General features: G+C 44.0%; 1 long non-coding RNA gene across 1 annotated transcript in view; it reads left to right on the plus strand.

Moving 5' to 3' along the window:
• Positions 1 to 20347, plus strand: part of LOC149916463 (uncharacterized) — a 45316-nt gene extending 24969 nt beyond the window's left edge. The window contains exons 3-5 of the long non-coding RNA XR_016469934.1: positions 13912 to 13965; positions 19486 to 19708; positions 20145 to 20347. This is a non-coding gene — a long non-coding RNA (uncharacterized LOC149916463). The remainder of the gene's footprint in view (positions 1 to 13911; positions 13966 to 19485; positions 19709 to 20144) is intronic.
• The last annotated feature ends 1073 nt before the right edge of the window (positions 20348 to 21420 follow it).

Below are 21420 nucleotides of genomic sequence, written 5' to 3' on the forward strand. Positions count from 1 at the left end.
TCAGATGAGAAGGGATAAAACTTCAGGCAGCTGAACTCTGAAATAGTCATAATGATAGAAAAATCTTAAAAAGTGATTTCGGATGTAGAAATGATGTGATTCAGCTTTCAGAACCTGCCCATGCATCCTGCTGATAAGCACAGGGCACTTCAGCTGAGGTACTATTGGATTTGTGTTTCTAATTACAAGCAAATCCCTTTTGAAGGCAGTAAACATAAACCAATGCTGTTCTAAAATCTAAAGGGAGAAAAACCTAATATATGTATTAAAAAAAAAAAAAACAACAGAAGGCAATAAATACATAGCAAGAAAAAGTTACTGGTGCAGCTGTGTAAATAACATGAACAGTGTCAAAGAGTAAAAGGAAACTGCTAGAGCCACTTGGGATGAGGAGGGGGTCTACAACCACTGGTTGCTCTGACTGGGTTCTGCCTGTTGTTGCAGCCCGGGTTTTTCTGCAAGCTACAGATCTCTCCCTTAGAAGACACTTTCAAGAAAGACAGAGAAAGAAGAGAAGGAACTTCAGGTTTGGCTGCAGGCTTGGCCAACCACACCACTTGCCCATGGAAATGCTCTGAACCTCAAGCAGCAAGCTCCTTCTGACCCAGGAGCTCCAGCTGTGGGAGCCAGCGAGGTGAGGGATCCTGGGGGCAGGGATGTGGGGCACTGCACCCACAGGGTGACTTCCCTCCTTTGCTTGGAGTTCTTCATTTTTCCAGTTCCTGAAAATGAGCTAGGATCAGCTGAGAAGGAAAAACTGATCTGCATGTTTTTGTTGCTGCTCAGAAGTTATAGGTAGTAAATAAGAAATGTAAAATTCCCTGTTTTAGGCCAACTAGAAAACTCTTGCTTGGAAGCATAAGAATCTAAATTATATATTTTTTTCAATTTTACTGAAAAATATGGTGCTGGGAAGAAATTCTTAGCTGAATCTTTGTGATTACTGTTAGTAGAATCCTAGTGATTACTATTTGTCAGGTGTAATCCTCACATTTTGAACAAACATAGGACTTTAGAAAGGTGCCAGGAATGCTCCCTCCGGACAGGAGCTCCACACCTCTCTGCAGAAGGCCAGTGTTGTTCTGCAGACACCATCTGATCAATAGAGAAACTTCTGGGACTTCCCATAGATTTACTTCAACACTTGATATCACTATGTAGAGGAGGCTGGATTTTCATAATGTTCATACTAGTCCATATGTTAACTGAATCAAGACCTCAGGAAGTCATTTCCCATTAGTACAAGAGCAGTCACCTTACTGAGTGACCCAAATTGTATGTGGGCTGAGTACAGAAAATATGGAAAGGTTGGGGAAGTCCTTACTGGAAACTGGAAATGTTTTGCTGTCCTGCTGCAGCTGTGCCAGTTGCTGGGACGTGCTGACACCCCTAACCCTGTTGCCTCAAGACTACGTGTGTGAGTGTTTCTTGCCCATGGGACTGACTTGGGCTGGCACCCAGCCACCATTCTGCTGTAGATCTGCTGGACCTGGTGAGGAACAATCTGAAAGGACTCCCTTTGTGACCGTATGTGAAGTAGGAAGTCACTTCTGAATACACATGGGCCAGATCCAAAATCTGTTCAGTGCTGTGGGAATTTTTGCACTGACTGTGATGGGCTTTGCTGCAGCCCATGGACTTTGACTTTCCACATCCCATGCAGCTGAGTGGTCTTTATATATTTATTTATTTTTGCTAGTAAATTCACTGTCTTATAACTATGAAACCACCTCCAGAACTTCTTTGTGTAGCGGCTTGAACTGAAGAAGGTACAGACAAGGCAGAATTGAGGGCACCTACAAAGAAAGTCAGAGGCCAGAACAGATGTAAAGAGCGAGTCTGAAGAACTGAATATTACAAGATGCAAAAGTTGTAGGAATGAGGCAAAGCTTACTGACTGTTGAAGGCCAGATTGGATGGGGCCTTGGGCAGCCTGGTCTAGCATTAAATGGAGAGGTTGGTGGCTCTGCCTGTGGCAGGGGGGTTGGAGATTCATGATCCTTTGAGGTCCCTTCCAACCCTGGCCATTCTGTGATTCTGTGTTTTCCAGTGTATTCCTCGATCTCCTTAGAACATCCCATACACTGACAGAACTGTTGTCATCCTTCCCTTTTGCTACCTTAATTTTTAGAAAATATTGTTCTAGTAGATATGTGATTGCATTTGTGTGCATGAAAACAAGCAAAAAGTCCTTATTTTTCCTAAGTGAAATCTGTCTTCTATCTATATGCATATAATATCATGTAAAGTGTGAGAATGTAAGTAGATGTCTGTTCAATGGGGCAACGGTGGTCTCAGATAACTCAGGTTGTAATTAAATTCTAGTGTTACAAATTGCTGCCCCATCCTGCAGCAAGAAGCCCTGGAAGACTTACAAGAAGATAAAGTACCTCCATGTAGTTTTCACCTGCTAATATCATTTCTATCATTGCAAGATCTGGCAAGAGAGTCAAGCACCACATTTTCCCAAACGTATGTAAAGCGCGCAGAGCTGACGGAAAGATTAACAAGTTTTCTGCAGAAGGGGTGAGCGTCTGCTGGGGTGAGGAGAGCCTTTGCTGGTGTGCCACTTGTAAATGCTTATGAACTCTGTAATAGGTGCAGTGCTTTTGCTCAACAGCTGCAATCTTTTCATCGTGCCTCTTTTGTTGAATTCAGATAAAAGCACTTCATCGTCAACAAATCTAATATCTGCTCTTGTCCCACTTGAAAGGGTCAAATGAAATTTCCCACCAGAGAACAAAAAAACTGGAGCTGCCTAGTGAGTTTGGGTGGCAACGTGCCAAGACAGAGGGGAGGGGAGGTGTTTTCCCCAGTGCCTCGGTGGGGCGAGGATGTCAAGAAGGAGGAAAAATGCTCTTCAGGCTCAAGCAGTGAGAGGGGAGATGGCAGGGCAGCCAGAGCTGTGAAATCAGCTCCTTCCCGAGCTGCTGGGGAGATTCTGTCCTCCCCGTCAAGGAATCAGAGGAAGCTGCTTGGAGCTCTGGTGGAGAAGGATTCAAAGCAGGGTCAGTCAGGCTGGCGTGGAAGCCTGCTACAGAGAATGGTGAGCTGCTTGCTGACTTTGTGGTCATGAGCAGCATTTCCAGCACAGGTGGCTCTGCTGAGAGCAAAGGTTCAGGAAGCTGGAGAGATGAGCTCCTCTCTTCAGTCATGCATTGACCAAGATGCTGACTGGACACTCCATGCCATACCGACAGAAAGACTTTAAAATAACTCGCTTTTACAATAATAGACACCAAGCCATTGTAAAAGTATACATCTTCATCATCTGCAATGTCAGCATGTCATTGTGACAAAGCCATTTCAGTCCTTTGCACCTAACTCAGAGTCCATAGATATCAAAGAAATGGATATTCAGCATGTTGATGCATGCACAGCAGTGATTGTTAATATTTCTCTAGATCTTAGATTCTGCTCTGATGAGGCACATGTGCCCACTTTCTGGTAGCTTATACTTGGCATGATCTCTAAAGCCTCTGCACCATCAGCGCAAGATGTTCCTATTTGTGTTGTATTAACATCGCTGCTTGTGTTAGTGCAGAGGCAGCTGCCCTTCCACTGTAGGAAAGAAGTTATCCTGGGAGCAGCAAGGCCAGTCCTTCCTGCAGGCTGCAGCCCAGCTCACCAGCTGGACATTCCTTGCACAATTCCTTATGCCTGGCACCTTCTTACATCCCTTCCTCATGTGAGGTGAAAATCAATGGAGAAGTTAGAAACTAGGAAAGGATAGCAACCAGACCATTTTAATCTTTACCAAGCTGATGGGAACTGTAAGCTCTTCTTTGCATTATTACACCAGCCGTGGAAGAATGACAACTAGAGAGGTGCTGCTCTGTAAGCATGGAGTGAGCACAGGGGGTGGGAAGCTAAGGCATAAAAGAAAGAGGCACCGTAATGAAAGACCATGGAGCAGCCCATCACTAACACCCTCTTCTCATATCAGCAATTGGACTCAGTTATGAGAATAAAAGGGACCTTGGCTGCGAATGACTTAGGGCAGCATAAATATGTATTATGAATTTTAGGCTCAGACATAATTAAATGCCATTTGTCAGATCTCTGCTTGTTTTTCATCTCATTTGAGTTTTGCAGAATGAATTAACTAACAAATGTGCCTCCGATTCTACCATAACAAATCATTTCTCAGAATGGTTGCCTCCAAGCAGCAGCGAGAGAGTGACTGGGGGAGTGACCTTGTGCTGTGGAGTTGTCACGTTCCAGCAGAGCCCTGAGTGGCAATGACAGGCGCAGTAATGGGGAGCCCAGAGTGGCCTGGCAGGCTTGTTGATAACTTGTTAATTTATTTAGTGCAGTGGTGCAGAGGTGATGATCTGGAGGAAAGGGTGTGGGCTGAGCCTCAGGCTTTGCATATGCAAATATTCTGGTTTTGAGAAAATAAAAAAGTTCTTGTTCATTGTCTTGGGATGTGGTTGGCGACAGGTGCCACTGACAAGTAAAAAGGCAGATGTTTGTATCCATGCAGATTTACTGAGAACAGATGCAGCAAATACACTTCAGTGTGTGCACAGTTTGGGTAAGAGTGATAAATGCTCCTCTCCTGGGTTTGTGGGAGCCCATCTAAGGCACCAAGTACCTGTCACTGTGATCTGAATCACAGGATGAGGAGCAAATGGTCCACTTGCCTACAATAGGATGAAGGAAGAAAAAGCTGCAAAGTTATTCTTTCGTTGCAATTCAGTTGTATCTTGAAGAATTATCTTATTCTGTTCCCCATAAAGGTCTTTTAATGCTCATCAAACTATTACAGTAAATGTAAGGACTCACTAGCTATGACTTAGCTCTAGGTTCAGAAGTGTTCCGGAATTTGTCGGTGATGCATATTTTAAAGGATCCGATGTCACCTTCAAGTGACAAGCTCCTTCCAGAAACCACATCTATTATTAATGGCACAAAACAGATACCCAAAAGTCAAAACATTCATTTTCTGTTTGGACAGCCCCACGTGTTGTTCCTAGCAGGCCTCCTACAGCTGCGTTCTTCATGCTGCTTAGTTCACAGGTTTTGGAAAGTTGTTCATCATGTCAGGTTAATGAAAATATGGAACAAATGCTCCAAAGAGAGCTGGAAAGCAACACCAGGCTCAGATTGGTAAGTCAAAGAAATAGACTTGACAAGATATGTCCTTCTGTATGGCTCTGGAGACTTTATCCTTAAAATACCTTAGAGAAGACGGGGTAGAAACTATTTAACAAATAGTCTGCTGTCACTTGAAAAACAAAACCAGATGGTGGTGTTAATGCATCCAGTGACATAAACACAATGCCATGTGTCTGCAGGAAAACAATAACCCCCACACAGCACAATCCTGCAGACCTGAAGGCAGATATTCCCAGGAGCTGTCTTATGGAGAGGAAAGAAAGAGCACTCTGTGGCCTCAACTACTGACACGAGCATTGGATGCAAACATTGCATATCAATGATGAGCAATACCAGCCCTGTGGCAGGCTGGGAAGAAGTAGGTTTTGCCCTCCTGCTGCAAGGGAGGGCGTCCTGCAGGCTCTCTGCCTTGAGCCCCAAGCTGTGGTCACAATGTCCACATGCATGCTTTCGTTTTATTTAGCCCCACATCTATTGCTGTGGTTGAGCTGTGTCCCATAGCTTCTGGAGGATTTGAAGCACACGTGGAACACTTCTACACTTGACCTCAATACATGAACATGCACGAGGAATTTCCCCTGATCATTTATTACCCCTCGTACCATAGTCAACAGTTGGCTGGGTAACTGAGCAAATTTACTTGAACTCTTTATTTCCCAGGTCTTATTTTTCTAAGGAAGGTAATAAATCAATGACAGGAAAAGTACTCACCAGGCAGAAATTGCGTAGCTCCATGACTTAATCAGCACTGATTAATGCCGGTCGGGAATCTATCTCTGCATTTCTTTGGAATACATTTTGGAAAGTCTGGTAGTTCCTAGAAGAGTTTTGCATGAAAAATTAAATTATTGTCATGTTCCTGTCTCTCCTTCACCCGAAAGCTCCTTGAGGCCTCCACCACCTCTTTGTGCAGGTGCTACATGGACCAGAGCTCCCTTGGGATGTAATGTAGGGATAAGCAGGTAGCGGCCAGGAGCCCAGAGCAAGACTGGGTGATGGGCAGAGGAAAAGCAGCTAGATGATGCATTTCTCTTCCTCCCTATGACAAATTGCAAACGCCAAGGGTACGTCAGAGGGATGGAGCTGCGTCAAAGGAGCCCTTCTGTGAGGATGCGAGGGAGCCGTGACTCCTGAGTGAGGTCAAGGCCGGCCGGGGAGCCTCTATGGTGAGAAATCCCTGACGGACAAACAGCCTGCACAGCTGTGAGCTCCCGGCACACTGCACTCAGGGAGGCTTTGGCACTGACCCTGATGTTGCCAGGATTTCCCCTGCAATTAGCAGCGTGCAGCCGTCTGGAGAGGATGTTCCCTCCGGAAGGCTGCAAAGTGAGCTTAGTTTCTGTGAAGCAAAGGATAAAACCTAGTTAGCCTCTGGCAGACAAAATGCTGACTTGAACCCAACAAAGATTGGAGGCTACATACAGCACTAAATAATGTCTAGTTTGGGGGTTGGCAAGATTGGTTAGGAGCTGGCAGTGTGGGGGGGCAGGTAGGGAGCAGCCACTGGGTACTCAGGGCAGATGTATGATACCTCCTCAATGAAGTTTTTCTTTAAAAAAAGCAAAAACTGTGTTGTTAAAGTCCTTAACAACCTGCATTTGAAAATCGTTGTCTGAAAAGATGAAAAACATACATTTTCATTTCATTTCAGATTAGCATGGTAAACAGGTAGATCTGTTCTTTCAGATGGAGCATTCAGTTCCATTTGCTAGCTTTGTTGCTGATATTTCACCTCTCTTTTATTTACTTTACACGGTTTGACAAGAAATTCTCAGTGAGGTAATATATCTACATGAAAGTCTGGCTTAGGAAACAAGTCCAGAGGTTTCAGTAGGACAAAATCAGTGTAGGTCTTTGCCAGTGTATATCTGCCTCCATTCTGCAGAAAGCACTCAGCAAAGTTACCCAATCATGTGAATATTTTTAGTTGAAAAAATATATATATTACTTTTTTTTTTTTCCCCAAAAAATAAGTATATTAATGGAAATCAAGATTGCATCCACTTGGGAAAAAGAAATTGAATCACAAGTAATGGAAGCTATTACTCTGTAAAATAATGCCTTCTCCCAAGCCAGGTAGGATGATTCCTACTGCAAAGAGCTACCAGTACAAAGCATATTAGTAAACATTCATGTTGCTTTTTGCTATATAACATTAGACAAAATGTATATGTCATCTTGATTTCCCCTGAGCAGCACAGCAAAAATGTTCCTTACACAGCAACCAGACAGTGCACTGCGTTTCTGAGGCTGAACTGAGGCAGGTGGTGGAGTACATCTACATTCTCAGTAAACATCAGAAAGAAATACTGCTTGCCTGGTCTGCACGGTTCGAAACTATCTTTTTTTTTTCAAAGTTCAAATTAGCTGAAGAGACCCTCAGCACCAGAGTTTGCTGTCCTCAGTGGGGTACCTGGGATCGTGCCTAACATACCCAAAGGCTACAGGTCCAGTATGGCTCCGACTCCTGCATCAGCACTACAGTCAGTGACAAGGGGAAGTTTTTACAGCCTAAGGTCAATGAGAAGTGATAAAGAACATCAAGAATGACAAAAATAAATAACAAGGATGGGGAAATCAGAAGGAGGGAAAAAAAAGAAAAAAAAAAAAAAAAAAAAAAGAAATCAAAGTATGCTGAAAACTTACCCAAATCAAAATCCAGGCCTTGATGATGTTCTTGCAGGAGCCTGGGCAAAATCTCCCTCTGACTTTGATGGTGGAGGATCAGTTCCTTAGGAAGGGAGGGAAATTTGGACATAACGACAAGAAAGAATGTACTGCAAAGCGAAGGAATTAGGTGAGCAGTGCCGTACAAAAATAACGATTCGGTAGCTGATAGGCAATATTGTCATCTCTGCACACATCCAAGGACTTAAGTGACCCACTACTCTGGCTGAGGATCTGCTCCCTTAATAATAAGAAAGAGTAATTTAAACTACAGCTTTTTTCATTGTGTTTTACACAGGTTTGGGGAATACGTTATCAAAGGCTCCAATTCTGGCCAAAGTCCACAGGCATCATACCTGTGGTCAGGCCCTGGATAGAAAGATCAGAGCTATCTTTGCTTAGCCCCACTCCCAAAAACAGATCAATCGGAGGTAACTCAAAAGGAAATATTCTACAGGGAACAGCTGAAGATGCATTTAGAGGAAATAATCCCCATTCAGGATGCCATTATTAAAAGAGAGAGATAACTATCAGAGCTGAGATATGTCAGGGCAACCTCATTGACATGGGACTGGAGAACTTCTACTGTAAAAGCAGAGAAACTAGGTCAGTGCTTTTTGAAGAGAGGAAAGCTCGGGTGGACATCATTATTTTATACACGATTCTAAGGGGAATAGCTGGGAGAGATGTCAGAAAACTGGTGTCAAATACAGGAACAAATGGACAGGCTGTAAGAAAGGGAAATGAACAGAAACTAAAGGAGGTTCAAACCCAAGGGATATAAACATTTCTGTACACATTGAGTAGTTAATGCAAGGGCTGGGTTACAGAAAGGGCTGGTAAGAGCAACCAATAGGGGTTTGGGAAAGGAAATCTTTATGGGGTACAGACACCTAAGAGCAGATAAATCAGTCTCTTGCTCTCGGTCTGTCCTGAGGATCGCCCAAGTTTCAATCTCAAAATTACTTTGAGTTTCACATATAGTAAATCTCTGTGCAAGCGCAATAGATTGAAGAGACAATTCAGTTTATCACTTGAAGATAAAACTCAGAAGAACATTTGCCTTATAATTCTATTAATATAAATGTAATTATAAGGGCTAATTCCAATTCAAATGTTAACTTATAAGCCTTGGTGGAGGTAGCAGCCTACGGAGAAAGAGATGATGCTGGAATCCCTGATTTTGATCAATAGTTCAATGTTAATAGACTTTATTTATGAGTTGGAGCATATGGTTTGAAAATGAGCCTAATGATTAAGTTGTGTGTGTGTAGACACACACTTCCACCATTCTCTAAGCACTAGAATATTTGCACGTTACAGTTGCCTCTAAAGGAGAAAGAAAAACCTCTCAGTGGTGTTGAAAGAGATTAGAAAATTTTTTTGTCTAAAGAACAGAGTGCTACCTATCACACAAGTGTGAACACGACTTCCAGAAGCTGGTGCTTTAAATACAGGTCGCGCCAATGTTTTTTGTTCTGAGTATCTAAGATGTAAACCAGCCACTAAGAAAAAAAGAAGTAAGTTGAGGTAATGGCCTGGGGCAGAGGGATTTTAAAGACATGTAAGGATCAGTAGACTGTGCAGTCTAAGGTTCTCCCAGTGCATTTCTTATGTCTTCTGAAATATAAAGGAAGAACTTCATCTGATGGAAATCAGAACAGTGCTATTGAAGTTCATGGAGCTTTGGATTTGGTCCCCATATTCAAACGTAATGAATACAAGGAGGAAAAATGTAGCACAAATACTGTATATCCAACAGCCCATCAAATATGGGTCAAATTCAGAGATCATGTGAAAAAGTGTAATGCCAGTCCTTTTCTTTGCAAATTTCCCTTGTTTAAGAATAATAACATTTTTTTACTACGTTACCCTGGTTTGGGTAATGCCACAAACCTTCCTCCCTTCTTGCCCAAGGGTTAAACAAGAGAGATTTTGAAGTGAACGTGTGAGTAGGAAAGAGTGTGATTGTGCCATTGCCCTGTCCTGTTCTATTCTGCTCAGTGGCAGCAGAAATGTACCCACACATTCCGGATCATAAAAATCCATAGCAAAGAGACGCTCAGAAATGTGGAGTTCAGCAGAGGATTTGATACACACATTGTAAAGGGTTTGTGATACCCTCGGATCGTTTCTGAACTGCTGGGGTGTGATCCTGAGGCGAACTGGCCCATCTCAACCTCGCTGATAGCCACTGAGACATTGATGTTGACGTGGAACCAAAAATTTGTCAGGGCACTGGAAAAGACCGAGGATCACAGAAGTGAATGATACTGATCAAAGCAGATGAGAGTCAGGAGTGTTTATACGAGAGATGCGGACTCGCACACGCACTCAGTGATACGAATCCGCTTAGAGTTAATGTGCTGTCTATTAACATTTGCTCAAACGCAGCACCTGTCACAGCACGTACGTGTTTGTTGGGTCAACCTCAGCACAGGGGAGCGAGGTGTGGTAAGAGGGGAGCTCACTCTGCATGGTTATGACACCTAAATAGTGCAGAATGTGTGCCCTGTCTTCTCCCCCAAAAAAACCAAAATCACAGGCTCGAACTTTGTCTTTACCCCACACTGAGCGCTGCTCACGGCCCTAATAATACTTGAATATCTCTCGTGCTTTAGTATTTGTCTCCCATCAGTACCCTCTAGAAAAGGGGCTGCAGTGTCCATGTTTTACTGATGGTATGCAGCACAGAGGGGAGCTGGAAGCAGACTTCCTATAGTCAGAGCTGGAACTGAAGGCTCTCACCCTCCAGTTGTGTCCTTATGGATCAGTGCTTGTAGGAAAACAAACAGCAACACAATAGCTTGCATCACTGGCTTATTAGTATATACTCCCAGTGACACTTGCAGTATATAAGATACTGTGCAGGGGGAAATCAGACAGCCAATGACTTTTTTCCTCTCACTGGGTGCTTAAAGCAGCAAGCCATTATGATAGCAGCTGGACACTCTGTGAGAAGATCATTCACATCCCATTCACATACGGACTTTCACAAAAGATGATATGTATTACTTCGTGTGTCCTTAAGCAATAGGAAAGCAGTGGATTTGCATTTCGGGCAGTCCCAAATGTCACTGTTGCTGTCCGTGCCATTGTTGTGTGTGTTGGCCTGAACTCAGAGGGCTCACGGTGTAGTAGATAGCTTCAGAGCAAGCCCGTGGTCTTAATGAGTAAATGAAGTTACTGTTTCTTTAGTTTATTCTAAATGTTGAGCCCAGCATGGGATCTAACCTGGAATAGTCATCTTGAGAATATTGCAGTGGAAAGCAGAGCCTAGGATTTAACATTGGAAATTAGAAGTTGATCCTGCTTCTTATACAAAATTGAGATTGACAAAATTGAGGTTTATCTACATAAACCTTTAAACAAAGATGTGGCTCTGAATCAAAATTAGGGAACTGAAGAAATGAAGTTGAGGATTTTGTTCTCTTAAAGGAAACTTGCCCAGAAAGGCTGTCAGCAGAAAGAGCTGCCGCAGCAAGGGAGCTAAGCACAGACATTAATGGAGTCGGTTCTTTTTCTAGAGGTCAATTTTGTATAAATCATGATTGTTTAAAAATGACAATTATTGATTAATTAAATTTAGACTTGGAGCTTAGCCCTCTTAGTTTTGAAGAGCCTATACGCCGAATTGGCATGAATGACTAACTGGAAAAAAAATCATTATTTAATTGAGTGCTGCTCAGTTAGGAACAAACGCCAGCAATGGTTTTGGAGGCCTTTTCCCCACAACTACAAATAAAGGGGGCTTTTACAAGTTCCTCTCCGCACCCGTATTCCATATAGCAGCTGCCCTGTGTCTGGCTTCTTATAAGGACTTCTTATACTGTTGCCTCCCAGTCCTGCTCCACAAAAGAGAGAGTTAAGTCCGAAAGCACCTTATGGGTCCAAAAGCCCAACAACAAAATGCACAAAGCTGAGCTGCACCGCTACACAGGCAGTTTCTACACTTGCGTGAGCGTAGTTTAAAATTAACTGGATAAAGTTCTGGAGAAGAAAAATACTTCTGGGCCAGGGTGGACAGGACCAGGCCCTTCTTGTGGAGGGTACCACTGGGGGAGGAAAAAGGGCAGTGATGAAGGCCGTATCTGCGGCTTGTGAGGGGCTGGGGGAGAGTCAGACCAGCAGTGAAGGGACACCACGTTGGCGTGAGGCGATCCGTTATTGTGGGGAGCTCCAGAGCTGATCCCACACTTAGAAATAGATTGACATTTATCCAGGAGGTGAGTTTGTTATTCTATAACTACAGCACTTTCTATTATGTTTGATAAGGGAAAGGAGATTGGATCTTGGTCAGAAATATAAAAATTCATTTCCTAGCAGGGGATAATAGTGGGAGAACAGGAGCAGAAAACAACTGCAGATTGAAAGTTCAGTCCTCAGTGAGAAGAGGGGTTCAGTCCTGCAGCCCTCTGCCTTACTGCTGCCCTGCAGCCATCCAGCTCCAGGCAAAGCCCTGCTCCTCTCTCCCACACAGCTCTGTGTCTGAGGGTCACCCGGTGATTTTGAGGTGATCTGACTTCCCTGATGTCACACAGAAAGCCACCAGAGCAAGGAGAACAGGCCCAGGTGCCACCCTGATGGGGTGGAAGTGTTGGGGTGGAACTAGGGTTAGAGGGTGCGTCTGCATGAGTGTATGCAGCACATCCCCAGGTGGAAACAAAGGATATTTGCACTGCCTGGCTAATGAATTTGCATGTTAGCAGTGCAAAAACCTTAACTTTTTGCAAAAATACAAAACTCTTTTGTTTCAGGGTGTAACTGTTGATCTAAAATGGGAGTTCCTGTTTTCTAATTCACAAAGCTTAAAAGATCGCTCATTTTATATTAAAATGATAGCCTTTGCAAGAGACCTTCAATCTAATTAAAGCCAGGAGATTAGCATCCCTTAGAATATTTGCAAAGCGTGCAATGTGAAGTTAATGAAATGTGTACACTTTTATAAAGCTTTAATTTTTAATGAAATAATTCAGGACATGTGCCTTGCTCCTCTGCCTTACCTGCGTGGTTCAAAACAGAAAATGTTTACAAGAAAACCCAGAGCTGGGAGGAGAAGAAAACAGAGGACAGAAGAAATGAGGGCTTCTTCACACCTGCCTCAAGTCTGTCTTATATTAGGTCTGAGTATGTTCAGTGTTGCTGATTACTGTTAATGATTATTATTAATGAGAATATAACTTCAGAGTGGAGTTCATATTGAAGTTTAAGGTTGTGTGTGCATGTGTACATAGCATAGAGCATACACTATATAATGTACACAGTAAATATCTAAATTATATATGTATGTATATAAGCCACTCAAATAGAATAGATAACATATAAGCACACATTATATGTACACATTACATGGCACATACTATGTAATAAATATATAATATATAACTAAATCATGTATTTATGTAAGCCACTCATATATAATAGATAACATGTAACACACAGCATGCCCTATGTAATATATATAATAAGTATCTAAATTATAGATAGATAGCTTTATACGTCTGAATGATGTATTTATATATAAACACAGTCAGTGCTGAGGGAGCTAAATAACACAAACAAGGCAGAAGAGGAGCCGGTGTCACAAGGGAATGTCTCCCTTCATGTAGGAAATGGGCTGAGCTCTGGGGAGGGAGCAGCCAGGTTCAGAAGAGGTCACTGGAGGAAATCCTGAGCAATTGAGCCACCTTCCAGGCTGGGCTCCTCTAATGATGGCCCCACTCCTCTGTTATCAACGGAGAAGGGAGAACAGAGGCAGCAGGCTGTGGTGCAGTGAGCCCTGTTCCCAGTGCCACAGGAGGACGTCCCGCTGGGGCCAGCACAGCCCTAGGGCTGCTGTGGGAGCACCCAGCCCTTTTCCTTTCACTCCTGCATGCACTTATTGCACCCTTTGCATTGTTGCCTTTTGAATTTTACCACCAGGCAGAGCTGGCAGCTGCGTGCCGAACTGCAGCGCGATAGCACCAGCCCTACTTCACATTGTGCTTACCGGGTCTTTCTGTAACCTAAACGTTAGAATATCCTAATCTTGCTCTACATTTTAAAGCTGAAAGATAAACCTGTTGTTTAATGAAATCCACAACACTACGGGAATAGTAACCATTGTGTTCTTTCATTTCAAAGGGCGGCTGAAATCTAACATCTGGTGTAACTGTACAAACCTGACCTTAGGTCACGGTAAGTATTGTATTGTTGATGATGGATACGCTTTTTTCATTACAATGCTGTCTCCATTCTGTCAGTGTCCATGCTGTGAATCCTCAGTTATAGCCTGGGCTATTGATAAATACTGATTTTTAACATACAGTTCTTTTTTTTTTTTTTACCCTTTTAGGCATTGTAAAAAATATTTTTTTAAATATCTCTTCTAGTTTGTTGTCAACAATATGCTATTATATGAGAAAACTCTTCTGCATGATAGCTGCAATGCAGAACGATCAAGGATTATCTGTCTGAAGATGTAACTGTGATCTTAAAAGAAAAGTGTCACAGAGAGGTGATTTCACTCTGGCTAATGCCTTCCCCTGCACTTTCCTCCTTGGGTGCTCATTTCTTAGAGCTCTTGTAGGGACACAGCCTAAGTTTTAAATTGTAATGCAGATGTGAGTGCCTATGAATGTGTCTTGCCCCAGTGTGGAATATTAATTCCCATTTCCAAGGGGCCTGCAGCAGCACAGACTGGGACTGTGCAGCAGCTGGCAGCTCCTACTTGTTTGCTTTGTTGAGCGTATCCATTCCCAGAAGTTCCCATTTCATTGCCACTCACCAAGAACTCAGCAAGACTTTTAGCACCATAACTTCAGATTTTTTTCTCCCTAAAGCTATGAAGACCCAATTTTATTTTCTTATCTTTGGGCTCCCTGAGCACAGGCTCAGACACAAGTCCTGGGGACAGGGCTGGCTGGGCTTGCTGGACTCACCAATGGTGAAGGGAGATGTTCTCCTTCTTAATCCATACTCAAGATGGTCATGCAGGTATTGCACTCTCTCTAGATGCTCATTTGGCTTCTTGATGTTACTACACCACAAACAGAGGTAAAGCAGAATGCACTTGGCTCACCATAGTCCCTGCTACCATATCTCCCCAGCCATTATCCCTAACCCAGCACCAACTGCCATGGGAAACGTCTGGAGGCACAGCAGCCACGTTTATAAGAGACATCATCTACTCATTTCAGTGCTGCTAAAGCTAAACACATTTATAGATTTGTTCATAATTACTTTTAGAGTGGAAATTCTGTTTGTTTAACAGCATCTGAAAAATGAAGTACCTGAGGCAACGTCACTGCGTGCAGCCAGTGCTGTCCTCTCCATCAGTCCAAGTGAGCTGCAAGCTGCCCAATGCCCCTTTACTTTACCAGAGCACACACACCTGTGTGGGACTGCTCATCGACAGGCCTCTTCCTTGCTCCAGGTGCTCACATTTTGCAGTTAAGCAGCATTATTTTTTTCAACCAGTGACATTGAAGCACTTTGCAAACGTTTCATTAAACCTCTCTGCTACTGGTAATGCTCTCTACAGCCACGTAAGCAAACAGAGGAATGAAGCAGCACCAGCAATCTACAAATGAAGCCCCCTTAAAGGGGTTTTGGGCCAGAGGCATCCAAAGTCAGCCACAGAGACACCAGAGCAGAGCAGCCAGATCCCTCTCCCTGCAGCCACAACCAGCACCCATGGTTGAAGCAGCCTGGGGTGTTGCTGCTGAGCATGGCTTTGCATTGTGCTGCCAGCTGAAATGTGTTGTGATAGCGAAGCCCCTGTGTTCTTCCCACCCCTTCTGCACTTTCTGTGACCTCTTCCTTTCATCAGTAAAAGTAAATTGAATGCAGTACCTTTAAAGACTGTCTGGATCCAAAACATTCATAGCCACGCTGTAACCATGAGTGAAAAGTTAAGACAGAGTATGGTTTGTACCTAAGGGCTCTTTTGCTTTTTATGTGTTTACATATACCAGCCAATGGTCAGCAAATAAGCACCACAGCTTGTAATGAAATGGTCGAACCATCTGTTTTAATCTGTGATTTAATTTCACTGTGAAGTATTAAAGTTGTTCTGACGGTTGGGTTGGCACGGCTGCTTCATATGAAAAGTGTTGAGTATCCCAGTTATTCTGCACCAAGCACGCGCTGTGGATATTATGTGCTGCATTGTTATTTTCTGCCTTTAAAAACATTACAAAGGGCTCCTTCATGCAGCATGACTGAGTTTTGGGTCCCTCTTTTTGGTTAGCAACAGGTAGCAGCTGCTGTGGGTTAACACTGCATCTCTTTCTGAGAACAGCAAGCGTTTTTCTAGGAAGTGCTAAAAATAAAAGAAATTTGAACAAATTGAGTACCCAACCCAGCACAGAGGGACTGAGGAAGGGGTGATGCTCAGTGCCACACAGGGACAGTGCCCTGAGGATGATAGAAGAGCAGTTTTACTCCTGAAAGGCACTTTGTCAACAAAACACAAGATCCATCAGACCAAGGGGTTTGTTGGAATCAGGCCGTGTACAGGACAAGGGGCTTAGAAAGAAAGAATGCCCTCACAAACAGGAGTCTGTTGGTGACCCATCTCTCCCAGTGAGCAACATCTTAGAGGATGGCCCCGCTCCTGCCTTGCTGGGATAGATGGAGAGCAGTTACAGGGCACTTGAGTTGGTACCACTGGTGTCCCCAAGGTACAGACCCTTCATCCACACACTGTGACATGTCTGTAGATAGGAGCATGCACTTTTTTCCCACTACAGCTCCCCAACTCAGAGGCAAGAAGCACTGCATCCCCATGAACCCGGTACTTGGGCTAATCTAAAGCCAGGCTGGGAGTCGTGGCTAATTAACTCGGTGCTGGGGCATGCTGACATAACTGCATGGCTTCTGGGACCCAAGTTTGTATTTCTGCCCACGGCCTGCTGCTCTGTGCTGTATATCTGCCTGTCAGATTCTGCTCGGTGCTCCCAGTAGAGGATGGGTAGAGCAGGCACGATAGACTTGGCAGCCACCGTGCCCAGGGCCATGCTTTGTCTGGTGTTATTTGGAGTAGTTGGTGCTGCTTGGAATGCATTTTCCTGAACATAAGCTGGAAATTACTGATTTTTACCTTACACAGCTAGTATAAAAGCACTAATGTCCTAATGAAGAGCCTCACTTAGCTAAATGCTTCATACAGCTGAGTAAAACAAAGAATTTTACTAGAGCTTAACCCAGTCGTTAATAAGCTTTTTAACCCTGACCTTTCAAATCAATGATCTACCACTGGTTTTACCTTTCAAGAAGGAATTCCATTTTCAAGTGATAAAACATATTTTGCACTCCTTACAATCTAATGATTATTCTCAGCGTTACTGGATATATGAGGCCATCAAACCATTAGAAGGTATAAAATGTATTAATGTACAGCATTCACGGCTACATTTGCTTTAGAGTCAATAAAGGGAAACAATTTATAAAGGGCATTTATGCTCATTACAGAATATCGATAGATTGTTTCTCCCATCGTTCCTGAAGTATGAAGAGCTCCATTTTGTGACAGATTGCAGAGGATTTGCATAAGCTCTTTGCTTACTCCATGGGCTTCTCTAGCATGGAGGGCTCATGGCCAGGCTCAGTTGTGCATGGGTTGGGATGTGCTGGTACCCACACATTCTTCCTTCTCCATTTGAGTGGCTCACAGCAGCCGCTTGAAGGCTCAGTAGACATCTACAGTGATTTCAGCAGTAGGCGTTAATTAGCACAAGGTTGTGGGCAAATTGGGCTGAGGTTAGGAAAGAACAAGGGGAGTTATTTGTGGGGAAGGTCAGGGATGAAGCACATGACTGCTGAAGGGCTCTGCAGAGCACCTTCCTGAGCAGCAGGGCAAGGGAGGCTGCTCCACCTTCATGGGGGGAAATGGAGAGGAGTTACAGGTCATGCAGAGGAAATACGGGAGCAGCAGTGCTATAGCTGGAGGTGGAAGCTTCTCAGTCTGTCCAATCAGCTCAATTAACTGCAGAAATAATATCTGTGAAGAGACAAATGATGAAGGCACTGGGCTGAGTCTCAGTAGACCTGGATTCAGTTTGTGGCTGTTTTCAGGTTTCTGTCTGACTTTTGGCAAGTTTCATCAGCTCTCTGTGCCTTGGTTTCCCATCTGTAAAAGAGGAATAGCAATATTTCTCCTTTCTTCTGCCTGCTCCAGCAGCAAGGTCTCCTGGCAGGTGCTGCATCACTCACAGCACATGCAGAGCGGTGGGTTCTGATCTCTGCACTGATGCAGGGGCAAAGAGAGCCGTGCCATGGCAGCCCCTGGTTGTGAGGGAGCTGGGAGCTTTGTCTAACTCGTTGAAGAGATTCCTTGATATCAGTTCTTCAAGACCAAAAGAAAAAAAATAATCAATCAGTAAATGACAGAAGGAAAGTGATTCCCATCTCAGTGAAGATTTGTAGGAAATTATCGTCCAAAGTAGAAATATCACAGGTTGAGAAGGTGGAGAAAACACTAACTGCAGCACTGTCCTGGCTGCACAGCATTGGTCTGACCACAGAATGCATTGAATGGAATGTCAACTGCAGGGACTTTCTGGTCACAAGCAGTCCTAATTAGAAATGCAGATGCCACTGAAAGGGAGTGTGGGTGTTGACAGTGGACTTTGGGGAAAGTTGGTGTTAGTGCTAGTAAATTAATCTTTAATTACGGGCACTCATCTTTTCTAAACGAAGTGCCCTGCACATGCAGATGGTGAGCTATCAATGACTCATTAAAACCTCTGGAACCAAAACATTGTAGTTTGCATGCTCTTGCTAAATACAATGTCAAGACTAAGAATTCTCAAGGTTTGGGTTTTCTGAGGGATGGCTCCTGCAGTGCTCCTCATCCTGGGGCTGTGCCCTTGCACTGAGCCCCTGCTCAGGCCAACACCTTCCATTCCCCGCTGGCTGCATTATTAAAACAACATCTCCACTTCCAAGTAAGTAAATAAATCTTGCTGGCAAGTTTGTCTTGTGACAGCCAACATCTTGTCTCCCCGAGAACTGGGCTGGTGTCCTGCAAAGCCGCTCTCAAGGCTGAGAGCAACAGCCAAGAGAGACACCAAATCCATCTTCTGAGGTAGCAGACACAATGGAGTAAGATAATACATTCTAGAAATCCCGTTCTTAAAGTTATAAAGTTATAAATATATTTAATTTCCTAAAGTTACAACAGCCTGCTGTCATTTTCTCAGCAAGCGTTCTTTTAGCCTTTGAGAAAACACAGTGCCCCGAGAGCTTTGCTGCCCTGAGGAGGCTGCACTGCAGACCCGCCCCTAAAGGCCCAAACACCTGGTTTCAGGCACAACAGGAAAATCCGAATATACCTTACCATAAATATGCATGTGTGACATGAGAGCCCGCCGCCTCCTTGGAGAGATGCCATAATTGACAGAACAAAAAAAAGTACAACAAAACTTCACATCAGTGGTGGATCAGAAGCACAGAAGTAACCAAAAGGCTAGGAAATTACAGGTTTGCTGACATCCTGCTCAACCTTACCCATTCTTCATTGAAAAGAGATAATAAGTAACTATAGGAGAGCTGTCTTAAGGCTCCATTCATTCCTTTTGCTAGCCCAGCTGAGAGGTGGTATAACATAACGTGCACTGGCATCTGGCATGTCATTTAATTACACCTTCAGCTTGCTGGGGAAATGTTTGAAGTGTCAAGGTAAGCAAACGATAAAAATATATTTCCTTGCTACAGGAGAGCTCCCGCAATGCAAGCAGAGAGGGCCAGGCCTGCTCCAGCCATTACCCCAGGTCTGCGTGAGGAGGTGGTGCAGAAGAGCGTCGTTCCTGAGCCGTAATTACCCCTGGATAAGGCACCATGTGCTGCAGGCAGCCACGTGCCAATTCCCCAGTGGACACTTGGGAATTCTTCCTCCGCCAACCACTGGTGTATGAGGAAATCAGCAACATTGGCTCAGGTTAAGCTCAGCTTCATTTCTTCAGCACTGAATGCACCCCATTCCGTTGACAAAAAGGGAAAGTATCCCAAGGGCAGTGAAATGCCAAGAGCCAGCCCCACGGATGGACCCAAGGCCAACCTTGCCACTTTGGCCCTGAGACCCAACCAAGCAGAAAGCAGTAATGCTGGACTCATTACCAGTAATCACAGTAAAAGGAATAAATCTCAGTTTTCTCACCGAGCTTGGGGGGGTTGGGAGGAAAGGAGAAGGAAGTTCAGCGCAGATATTAGTCACCTTGTTTTGTTCTTGCTAATGGAAATTTCTCAGAAACCAAAATAAAGGGTGTGGTGTAAGAACCTAAAAAGAATAAAATTAGCTAAAACCCACATCCTAACTTTTAAAGCCAGTGCACGAGTGCAGGTGTCTGCAGCTGAGCATGGTGTTTCTGTTTCAGCCCATCCGAGTATGAGTCATTTCCATCAAAAGAGGAGGATGCCTTGATCTGTGTGCAAGCAGCAGCTGTTGGAGCAAACACAAACATGCATGCCAAGGATTGTAAGGATGGAGTTTATCTACTATGTAAACAACCACCTGCTGCAAATGAAAAATTACTCCCTCACCACCTGAATAAGATAAGCATATGATGGGGGGAAACGAAGAGACAGATTTATTATTAATTTGCTGGAACTTTAAAACCAAACATCTCTTTTGCGGTAGAACAGTAGGATGCACCAGGAAGCAGTGCTCCTTGCCCTAGACCTGCTCAGCAGCATTTATTTTGCCTAAGTGATTTTCCTTTTTTTTTTTTTTCCTAAGTCTGCTGGAGATGAAAACACCAACCCAAAGAAGATAATTAAAAGCTAAATGAAACCACATACAGCTGTGCTACTACATAGCTAATGAACATGCAAATATATACATATGACAAGGACATAATGCAGACTGGCTGCCTTGAGTGCTGAGTGCAGATTTCCAAGAGCTGGAAATGCTATTGATTATAGCTGAGCTAAACTTCCTGACTCCAGACATCAAAGATCAGCCTCAATGTAATCACACAGCATATGGGAGCGTGGCTGTGAGGCGCTGATGAGTGATGGCTTGGGGACCTGAATGTTTGCACATAGAGTGGAAGACATTCCATTGGCCACCCAGCACTGAGCACCATACTGCCTGTTGAGATTCTGGAACTGTGGGTTTGAGCTGGGATACTCACTTTTGCCTTCCCACATCACTTGACAAGGTGCTGGTATATGGCAGGCACATTCTTGGGAGGACCGTGCAGTAGGTAACACATATAAGGCAGTGCTTCTGGGCTCTTGTGAAGCAGTAGGCATGAGCACCTGGACAGGTTCTCCTTGGATGGCTTTCTCCCACACTGGTGTGAAAGAAGATCAAATCAGATTTCTCTTACTAGTCAAAAACTAACAACCAATTTATCAACTTCCATTGATTTCTCTGAGCTCACAACCAGAATACAGAACGCCGTTCCCAAGGCAGTTCCCAGGGAGCTCCTTGCACATCAGGGCCCCAGCAGGGAACCTCACAGCCTACCCAGAGATGAGATGAGATATGCATAGAGCAGAGGGGACCTGGTCTTCCCCACCTTCACCTTGTGCCCCATTCCCCAGCCACAGCATGATGGTGATGTTACAGAAACAGACTTCTTGTCCTCCACGATGGCCACAGAAGCATCACAGAGCCTGAGGGACTTTCCAGGAGTGTCACGGAGA

The sequence above is a fragment of the Phasianus colchicus genome, chromosome 11, assembly GCF_987193195.1.
Source record: "Phasianus colchicus chromosome 11, bPhaCol1.hap1.1, whole genome shotgun sequence".
NCBI lineage: Eukaryota > Metazoa > Chordata > Aves > Galliformes > Phasianidae > Phasianus > Phasianus colchicus.